This window comes from Vidua chalybeata, chromosome 2, assembly GCF_026979565.1.
Source record: "Vidua chalybeata isolate OUT-0048 chromosome 2, bVidCha1 merged haplotype, whole genome shotgun sequence".
In the NCBI taxonomy this organism is placed as follows: Eukaryota; Metazoa; Chordata; class Aves; order Passeriformes; family Viduidae; genus Vidua; species Vidua chalybeata.
In genome coordinates, this window is record NC_071531.1 from 45,453,483 (window position 1) to 45,464,749 (window position 11,267).

The window sequence follows — 11,267 nt, forward strand, 5'->3', positions numbered from 1 at the left end:
ATTTGAACTCTTAAATAACTTTCTATAATGCGGGGAAATAGCAGAATTCTGATAGTTTGAATACTGAATGAGAAAATGTCCCTCTGAGAAGGTAGGTTAGTGAAAATCATCTGTGAATATACATGGAAGTTCTTTACTTTTGTGTCTGTACACATGAGAAAATCTGCTAAAAATTTTCAAGCTCATATAAAACTTATTTTATAGCTTTTTATGATTTTTCACCTTTACGAGTATGCAACAATTTTTATTTTGTGTGTATTTTCCTATATTTTTTTTTTCCTTTTCCTTAATTTCTTTAAAATACAAGATCTGGCAACATGAACCTTTCAATTGTCCTGAATCATTATAGCTACAACAGAGATTCGTACAGCCTGAGAGGGCTAATAGCTGAAGAAGCTTTCTTTTATGCCACAGTTTGAAGACTCATGGCATTGAGCACTGAAAAAAGAATGTAGGTCTGGGATTTTCTCTTACTGAGAATTCCCAAGTGTAGGAGAGAAGACGCTAGTGGGTGTGTTAGTGCTGTGTTTTGTTTCTCCATGTCTTTCACATTGTGTAGAAGAGTAATTTTTGTGGGTGGGAGTACATATATTTGGGTTATTAAGAATGTGAATACAATTAAAGGGCTTTCTGAGACTGGGAAGCCTGAACTTCAGTGACATTAAATCATATATATAATTTTCACTCACTACTGTAATCCATGTATTTTGTTTACCAGTTTCTATATTTGCCTAAAATAGATTTTATTGGAGGGAGGGGGGCAATAAATTGGATTAAAAAAGCAAAAATCCATACAGCAAATCTCCCTTAGGTAAAGCCTGCTAATGTATGGAATATTGTTGACCAGGGTGTATGGAGGGAATTTTTATGCATATTTACATTTATGCATATTTACTCATTTTAATCCTTATGCTGTCCTAAGGCTAGCATTCATAATCACCACCAAGTGGACATTATATTCATAATCACCACCAAGTGGACATTATAATCTCCAGCAGAAAATAACTGGCAGTTTTAGAGAAAGTGCACATTCAATAAAAAGGTAAATTCACAACTCTAACCAAAAAAAGCTTCCTTTGAACAATAGCCTTGAATGCTTCACATGGCCTGCCACTTGCAGCCAGGTTTTTAAGCTTTTGAATACTCTTTGCAACTCAGTTTCTCTGAAGTGGTGGCTTGGAGAATGTGATTATGTTGCATGTGTTGCAGCTGGCCTGTTTGTGCTGTGGGAGTCTGATGCATTTAATTAATGTGCCCTGGGGAAAGCCAATAATTAATGTGCTCGGGGGAAAGCCAAGCTCTTTCCTGGGGGCAGTGAGGTAAGGAAAGGTAATAAATAATGAAAAATAGATTTGGAAATTATGTTAGAGGACATCTAGTTAATTCCCTTGTTCACAGTACATTGCATAAGTGTATTGTTCCTAGTTCCCATAGGAGAAAGTTCTGCTGTTATCAGTGCACAAGAATTGTAACCTCGCATGCTGTCCCTAAATTGTACTCTGAAAAATACAGAGATTTTCACTCAAAAGGCACAGGTAGTTTTCTATAATTTAATAAGACCAAACAAAGTCCTGCACATGAGTTGGGGCAATCCCAAGCACAAATACAGGATAGAGGATAAAGGGGTTGAGAGTAACCATGGGAAAATACTTGAGGGTGCTAGTGGATGAGAGGCTGGGCATGGCCCAGCAATGTGCACTCTCAGCCCAGAAAGCCAATTGTATCTGGGCTGCATAAAAAGCAGTGTGGGCAGCAGCAGGGGGGAGGGGTTCTGCCCCTCTGTTTTGCTCTGGTGACAGCCCTCATGGTTTGCAGCTCTGGAAGCCCTAATGTAGGAAGGAAGTGGAACTGTTGGAGTGAGTCCAGAGAAGAGCCATTAAGTTGATCTGAGGGTTGGAGCACCTCTCCTGTGAAGACAGTCTGAGAGAAATGAGGCTGTTCAGCCTGGAGAAGAGAATGCTTGAGGGAGAACACACCACACGTAAAAGGGGCATACAAGAAAGATGGAGAGGGATGTTTTACAAGGGCATGTAGTGATAGGACAAGGGGGAATGTCTTTAAACTGAAAGAGAGTAGATTTTATATCAGGAATAAATGGTTTACTGTGAGGGTGATGAGGCACTGGAATAGATAGCCTAGGGAACCTGTGAATGCCCCATTTCTGGGAGTGTTCAAGGCCAGGCTGGATGGGGCTTTGAGGAACATGGTCTAGTTGAAGGTGTCCCTGCCCAGAATGGGGTGATTGGAACTTCATGATCATTGAGGACCCTTCTAACTCAAACTATTCCATGATTCTATGCACTTTACTGCATTATACTGCAGTTTCTGGAATTACTGTAATGTCCAAGGCAGCTGGGGGAAAAGGCTAGAGGGAAAGAGAACAAGAGATGTAAAGATGATGAAAAATGGGTTAGGCTTGTTAATAGCAATCAAAAATGCTGCACACAAGGAGCTGTGTGGCTGCTTTTCCAATTGAAATTACAGGGAATTCCAGCAGATTTTTTTATCCCGCCTTTTTGGACCTGATTCTACCTATACATGCTTCTCTAAGATGGGAATCAATTAGAATAATATTAGCTTTGCTTTCTGAAGTGTGAAATGCAGTTGGTGTTTCCACTAAGTATTCTGAATATAAATGAAAATGAATGAGAAAGAGGTGTAAAATCAATTTCTGGATATGGGTGGTCCCTATGCCTTAGTGCTTTTTGAGTGAAGGAGCATTTTTTAAGTTCCTCACTTTACTAGCATTGAAATAATTGATTTTCTTCATTTCTTTCCTCTTTTTTTTTTTCTGAAAGAGTATATGGATTGGATCTCTGCAAATACATTGCTGTAAAAATGTTCTCTCATTATGATTGTAATTAATAGACTTCTGTTGGATGTGTCCTAAAACAGACTTGTGTTAATATGCACTTGGAATTCAGAGTTTCTAACATCAAATCACACACTGGGTACACTCAAAAATTGAAATTCACAGCACTTTGCTTACTCCATTGGGGTGCAAGACAATCTACATCATGTCTGTAGTTTACATTCAAATATCTGACAAATTTAACCTTTTAAAATGCCTTTTAGAGACATGGTGAATAAATACAAATATTTCTACACGAGTCTCCTTCCTCAAAAGTTTTTACAGTAAGTCAAACATGTAGCTTGAAAAAAAATTAAATATGATAAGGATCTTCCTGATACCTTATTATTAATTGCCATTGAATATTCTGTATTTACCATTTACTTCTTTAGAGCTGCATATCCCAAAAGCTTTTATGGACTCATCTTCTTCCCGAAGACAGAGGGTATCACCATTCCCTCTTCAGCTTTCTTCGTTTCTCGCCATTCTTGTGCTGTTCGAAGCTGAAACAGGTCTCCCTGGGTCACCACCGCATCCCCCTAAAATGCAGTCTCTATTGCAGGAGATTTTGGTTCAGTCCATGGCTAATAAGAAAAGTCCAGCTAAAAGCTACTTCATCATCTCCTCCCACCTAAATATTTCTTCTTCTAACATCTCAGGTCCCGGACTATCTCTCTTCCACTACAAATCAAGGAGGAGTAATACTTTTAAAAAGCCCTCATTTCCTGGAAAGGGTTAAAAGTTCAGACTCCCTGGACGGCTGATATCTCAGTCCGGCGTTCCGCCTCCCACGCTGGGCATTTTCCCCCCCTTCTCCTTCTCCTCTGCCGGCAAATTTCCAGGTGCCGCCAGGCTCTCTGTCTCTTTCCCTCTTGGGGGGGGCAAAGGCATCTCCACTTCTCTCCACCCTTCCGTCCACAGGAGCTGGCTGGGTTCCAGACCCTCAGCCCCTCGGCCTACCTGGACAAGGCCGTGTGGCTTCCCCTCCCCCACCCAGCCTAAGGCTGGGCAGGGGGGGAGTCTGCACTCTCTGACGACTGGAACGAAAAGAGAAAGTTCTCCTGGGAGTTCTTGCTTTTAACCCCCTGTGTTCTCAGAGGCGTGTCCATACTTTCAGTGGTCACTCCAGGTGCCAATATCCAAACCTGACCACTGATTGGTTTGACCCAACTTCCTGGAAAAAATTCACTTCCATGTCAAACCACGACAACAACTCAGCTAATTTTGGTATTCTCAGAACCTAAAATTGTTAGAGTGAACTTCTGAAGTTATTTTAAAACACGTTATTTAGGTCAAAGATACAACATTGAAGGACTTCCAATGGGAAAACATTCTTATTGTGCCTTGTCCTCCCTTACATAACTTTTTACTCACATTACAATAGTTTCCCATAAAACAAAAAATCAGTCAATTCTAAGATGTTTAAAGACTAGAAATAAAAAAAAAATATAAAAATAAAATAAAAGAAACCCTTCCATCACCACTATCAGTGCTGTTTCCCAAAGTAGTGCAGGTTGCAAAGACTACCTGAAACAATGAGTAGCAATAGGAACACCACAGCATAATGACTTGTTCAAATATGCTGCTCAGGCCTCATGGCTAAAGACATGAATTTTGTCTGAATATTAATTTTAAGCTACTTTAGTGCCTGAGATAAGCTACATTCTTTGGGGGTTTTTGTGAACTCTGATAAGGCAACATATATGATGTTCTTGGGCTTTAGGAAGTGGGTGACCTTCTGTACATAATTGAAAGAGTCACACAAGATTTTGTGGTAGAGCCCTCAAAATCCCACAGGGAGGTTATAAAGGCTCTAAATTGTTTCTGGAGACAGAAGCACATGCAGTTGAAAAAGTCACCTTCATCCAAAAAGGCTGTCTAGTCCAAGAAATTTTCTTAATTCATGTAGATTGTAATTGCCCATAACATTTTTTTTTCTAGAGAAAATAAATCCCTTTCTTTCCCAAATTTCCTGTATCCATGGTTTATAAACAGGAGAAGATTTGAGGATTAAATTAATTAATATTATCTCTAATAATGATTTATCCAATAGCAAAGACATTTGAAGATAAGAAAACTGACAAGTAGGCCTGAAAAATGTTTAAATTTGTGGGAAAGTTAATGGGGGTAAAATTAGACTTAAGAGCAAATTAAAGTATATTGCAGATTATCTATCAAGATTGTCTTACTATCAGTTAGGAGACACTTAATTAAGATTTCCTTCTTATCAAAAATCTCATACGCATTGCCACAAACTGTATTGTAGAAATGGTCATGTTCCCACACTACCCTCCTATAAAAGTATCTTTCATACTCATATAATAATAATGGAATTAAACTTATTTTTCTGCTTTTGTAAACACCAGACTATGAAGGAATCTCAAAATGGCTTAGTTTTATGTGTAAACAAATAAAATATTTGTGTTTATTTTTAAAATTATTATTTTTATAAACCCTTTCTTTAACTTTTGAGTGGCAAATTGAATGTTTCCCTACACTTGAAAAAAAAATAACAACCAATCACACCAAAAAAACCCCAAAAAGATAAAACCAGAAAGCCAGATATATCCCACTCTGAGTTGTCCAAAACAATAAGAATATTTAAGTTTTGCTGAATCTCGTTCAAAGTTTGCAACACTGATGATATCTTAGAGTGAAAATACAGGACTATAAACGGTAATGCCAGTGATAATAACAGTTACAAGAATAATAATAACAACAGTAAAGGGAAAGAATCTGAGTATTAGGACTGAGCAGGCTAATGAACACAGTGTTTCTCATTTCTGTCCTTTATATTTAGTCCACCAAGTTGACACAGCAGCTTTTAAGTGCTGCTGTTTTCCAGAAAAGTCTTAAGTGCTGAGAAATCATCTAGGCAGAAATAATCTCAGAGGGCATTTATGTAGATTTTTCGTAGGCCTGCATTATACAACCCCTCAGAAAGGAAAAGGAAAAGAACAAAGAGGGAGTTCACGTACTAACACAAGATAGCAAGTAAAAAAATAGAAATGTGAATTTCAGAGCATGAAAAGGTCACAGTATTTCTGTTCTTGATAGTAAGTATATACCATCTGGATAACAAAAAGTATTTTATTAGATAAGAAGAATTGGTTCTATTGCTAAGTATTTCCATTGCTAAACAAAAAGTAGGTTAAAAGAGTATAGAATACTTGTGCTTCTTAAAATCAGTATATCTTCAACTTCATGCAGTGATTATTTATTACTGAGGTGTTTGGAGGCTTCTGAGGCCTAAATTTATTAAATTATCTACAGTTAATAAAATTAAATATTACATATATATTTTTACTTTGATTACTGATAGCAATATTACTTAACTCTATGAAAACTGCATTTTTTTATGATAAAACCCAAAAAGAAATGACAGGCAAATAAATATTTTTCTTTTTTCTTTGGCTTAACAAGAATACTTGGGAATTTTAAGTGATTATTATTCCTTACAATTCTTTAAAACAAGTGTTTTGTAGAGAAAAGTAGTTAAAGATACCAAAGATTAGCCACAACCACTTTTTTAAAATCAAATTTAAAATATACTCACTGCAAAACACTTTTTTTTTTCAGTTCATGAATAGAAATACCAAATCTTGTTAGACCAGACATAATTGTTCAATGAAAAAAATGCTACAGTTAAAATTGGTTTATCCACACTTAGCTTCTAGCCCTGCCCTTCCTTCTCTTCTCACCCTCTTCTTCTCCTCTGGACCTTAAGGCTGGTGGCTTCATTTTCATGTGTGTGGGGAGAAAAGGGAGAAAGGGGAGAGGATAACATTGAACACCTGCAGTTCTTTGCACAGGAAGATGTGCTGGTTATGTCAATGGTTTTGTCTTTCTCAGTTTAGGATTCATTTGGAGTTATTCTTCTTCTCTTTAATATCCTTCTGCATGTTGACTTGTCTTCATCGGTCTGCAACTCCTTGTTAATCCAAATTAGCAATTTTTAGTGTCTTTTGCATATGTAAGACACTTTGCCTTTTTTCACTTTTGAACTCCTGAAAGCAATTTTGACCAGCTCCTGGTCAGCATTCCTCTATGAATGAATTGCTCACACTTGTGATGTCTCCTGTGCTCCATCTTTTATCACCACCTCATGCCTGTGCTCCTGCATACCACATTCTGAGATCGATCTCTGATGTGCATATACTTGAAATTTTGTACCTGGTATGCATTCCGTACTCCTTACAGTCTGGAGCGACTCGGATTTAATTCCAGTATAATTTCTTTTCAGGAGGCAAACTTTATAGTATTCCAAAGTCCCAGACATCACAGCTACCAGCTCTGTCACATAAATTAAAATGCCCAGGGAGGAACAGTTGTGTTGAAAGCTGATGAGTTTCATTAATTGACAATGTCACCAAAGGATTCACTTGATGCTGGCAGGTTTCAGTGGTATCAAGTTTTGCTCACAGCTCTCAGATCCATACTTTGTCTTTCCCAAAGAGTGTCAAATCCAAGCTATTTGACTATACAGTCTTGCCATTTACACACAGATGAACGGTATCAGGTCCTGGTTAATACACCAAATCCAATGCTAAATATTTATATTTATCCTGCTCCTGACATTGAGATTCTCTGGCCCCAGTCAATTAGCAGCAGCTTCCATTCAACTCATGTCAAAAAATCTGAAAATCTTGGAGAATTGGAGCTTGAGTAGTTAATTGATTTTAAGTTCAATATGTTGCCAACCTAGATACCCTTTGAGAGAGCATAACTTCACAGATTTGATGTCTGAAGGGACTATTAAAGTCACCTAGTTTGATCTCCCACCTGAGAAAGAACACAGGTACCTCATGCAGTTATTTGTGAAGAGATTTATAGGAGTGGGATTCAGCTGAAGTTGGACACAGTTAGCGAAGATTATATAGAGATCTATATCATGTTTAAGTATCTCTAAACAAAGAACATTCAATGTTTAGCACAGGGTGGCAGAATGAGAAGCTAAAATACAAACAATAGCTAATCTGGATCATATCACCCAACTGCAGGATCCTTCCTTGGCAGTGATCTCCTATCACCTTCTGCTTTACTCATCTGCTGGAGTTGATTTAGCTGAAAAAAATAATAGAATTGTTAAAATTCTAGTGTCTTTTAGTGTCTCAAAAAAAAAAAATTGTCCTGATGAACATTACTTCTTCATTAACCAGAAAGCATGCATTAAAAATGCATGGCTTAAACACTTTATGCTTTTTAAAAATTATAAGTAGTTTCAGCTGAGTGTCCATGATTATCACAGTAAAATAAACAGTTATTCATTTGGTGAGGAGACTCAAGACGCTGAACTTCTCAAAGGGTAAAGTCTTGTCAATAAAGCATATATTTCCATTCTTAAACAAATCACAGTAATACAAAAAAGTCCTCTGCTGAAAACTCAATAAATCTTACCTTATAATAAATACAGGAATGTACATTAATACTTATTTAAGTGCCTTTCAGAAGTGTGGACCTTTCACATGAAAGACCTTATAAAGATTTTGTTTCATTTATTTAACCTACTTACTTATGAGGTAAGCTTATATGTTGAAATGTTCAATATTTATGTATCAGAGGACATAAAACATAGAAACAGGACCTTATATTGACAGCACACATTTCTCAGAAAAAAATTATAATGTTGAAGATTTAGGGAAAAAACTGTCTCACTATTATTACAGAATAGGACATCTGAATATTAGTTATGTATTATTTATTACAATTTATTTATTCTGTCCAGTCTGACTGATAAGCTTGTCATGAAGGAATGACTTTTCTATTTTCAACATTTTGAATAATATTTCTTTGCATTCTTTGTGGACTTCTTTCTTCCATTTCAAAAAATTCAGTCTCTGCATAATCCCCTTGTGTTTCTACTCTCCTTTTCAACATGAAGGGTTTGTTTGTTTGTTTTCTGACAGCATCTTAATTTCTTGTGTTTGTATTCAATTAACTCTGATGTGCTTTTCAACTGCAGCAGTTTCAAAACCATGCATATATTATTTATACCATTTCACCAATGTTTTTGAGATGCCTTTCTATTTTTTAACAGTAAACACTGGTTAATGTAAGTTAAATTAGGTTAGAAGGAACAGTTAGAAGATGGAACTGAAAAGATGAGCTTATCTTGTTCAGAGGAAATAAATAACCACTAGACTAGCACATGCTCTTTTTAGTCAAGAATAGGACTGTTAGCACTACCTTAAATAATATTTGTTCCGAATATTTTGAAGGACTTTTGGATGTCATTAGGAATTTGGTCTCCTGAGATAATTTTCATTAGTTTGTGCAGATCAATGTGTTCTGCAAAGCATGGTCTTGTGGTCAGTATAGGTCCAAGGAGCATGGAACACACTGATTTACTGCATATGTCCCTCTAACTAAGTGTAGGGTATGCGAAAACATTGCTTGACCTTGTTCCCCCCCATTTTTTTTTATTTAGGCAGCATACACATCATGGATTCTGCATGGGCACAGGCACCCATATTTATGCAATTGAGACTGTCTAGTTATAGGAAAATGAAAGCATTTTGTTGCCAACACCTGCTATATTGTTCAATGTGACTAATATTTGATTAGAGAAATTCTTTCTTCTTCCCCTTTAGTTTCAGGCCTTTCTCTCTTTTTATTAAATTAACCTTGAATTGTTCTGATACAGTGATTAACAAGTAATGAACCAGAGGAATATAAAATAATATTTTCTTTAGCATTATAGGAGTGCACTTCAGATCACAAAACTTTGATTCTGACTAATCATTCATAATGGCTAGTATCTTAAAAATAATTTTAATGGGGATTTTGATAAATTTAATTTTGAAATTTATGGGGCAAACTTTCCTTTAGGGAAATCTCAGTTATATATATAATACATCTTTTTTTTTGCTTAACTCTATGGACAAAACATTAGATTAACTTTGCTTTTTCCTTCACTTCTGGTGTAAATATAGAAGCCTAAATTAAAGCACTAAATTTAGTGCTTCATGATAACTCTGGATTAAAGCAGAGATTTATAAAATGTACACACTCTTTCCTTCAAATGAATTAGAAACTCAGAGCAGACATGTCATCCCTACACAGACCATGTTGTAATATTCTTCTGTATAGAATTTTAAAGAGTGTCTTATGGAAGAAAAAAAAAAGCAACCAAATTTCATCTTCCTTGTACACCTAAATTACAGTTTAATTGTCATCTACTCATAATTACATAGTCTAGTTGCGAGTAGTTGTGTTTAGATGGCAAAATTGCAAGAAGCCTCAAAAATGGAATTACATTAATTTGGACAGTGTGTGATAGGATCTGGTTAAACAATTTCTGTTGCTCCCTCAGCACTTTGCTGTGGGGAGCTACTGGTATTTTAAAGATTCTGACATGAGAACAGCTGATTAAGTACAGATCTCTTTCTAGTATTATGAGTCCTCTTCTGAAGAATTAGAGAGGAGATATTCCATCCTTAGTATTTTCCAAAAAAAAGCCACTGCCTGTGTAAATTGACTGCTTTACACATTTTAGGAAGCATATATCATAAAGTCAGAAATGCCTGTACAGTTGCTAAAGGGTTTTTAACCATCTGAATATATCAATGCTTTTACAAATGATAACAGATCACTAGAAAAATAAACAAACTAAGCAAACAGCCAAACACAAATGCTAGAACTTTCCCAGAAGTGCCATTTATTCCCATTCAGTACTCCCCTGGAAATTCCTAGGAGGTAATTTTTTCAAATGTCCTATTGTTGCACTCCAGGCTGTGCAATGTATCTTGTTTCCTGTTACAAACATACTTCTCTGATATACTGAGACACTGCCTTCCACTGTTTTGGATGTTTTGAATGGAAAAAACTTAACAAACTGTACCTTAGTCTCAGAAGGCCACCATGTGGACTTCAGGAGAAAAGGAAGGACAAATAACAGGGGATATTGACTTGACTGACCAGCTATGGGAGTAAAGTATTTACTGACATTACAATGTTTGTTTTCAAAATAACATAAATTGATTACATTATATCCACATTTTGTAAAAGAAAAATAATTTAAAAAGTAATCAATATAACTTGATCAGTCATTAAGAATACTAATTCTGAATTATTTTTCATAAACAATCAAATTCTAGGATATTCAAATCACTCTGATATATTAAAGAAGAATGTTAAATTTCTCAGAGAAGAGGAAAAAAAATTAATCCTATTAAAAATATTATATTACTATAATATTATTAAAAATATAAATCTACAAAACACTCTAGAAATGTCTGAAATCCCTCTGACTGTTAGGGTTTATGTTTCCATGGAATATGTTTTTGTTTATCCAAGTTTTTTCTCTACACTTCTTTCACCCTTTGTTGCATCCCGGGTTGCATTCAGATTAGGGGTTCTGATCTGTGTTAGTTAGCCGGTTCTGTGTATCCCTTTGTACACCCCCGTTCCCACCACG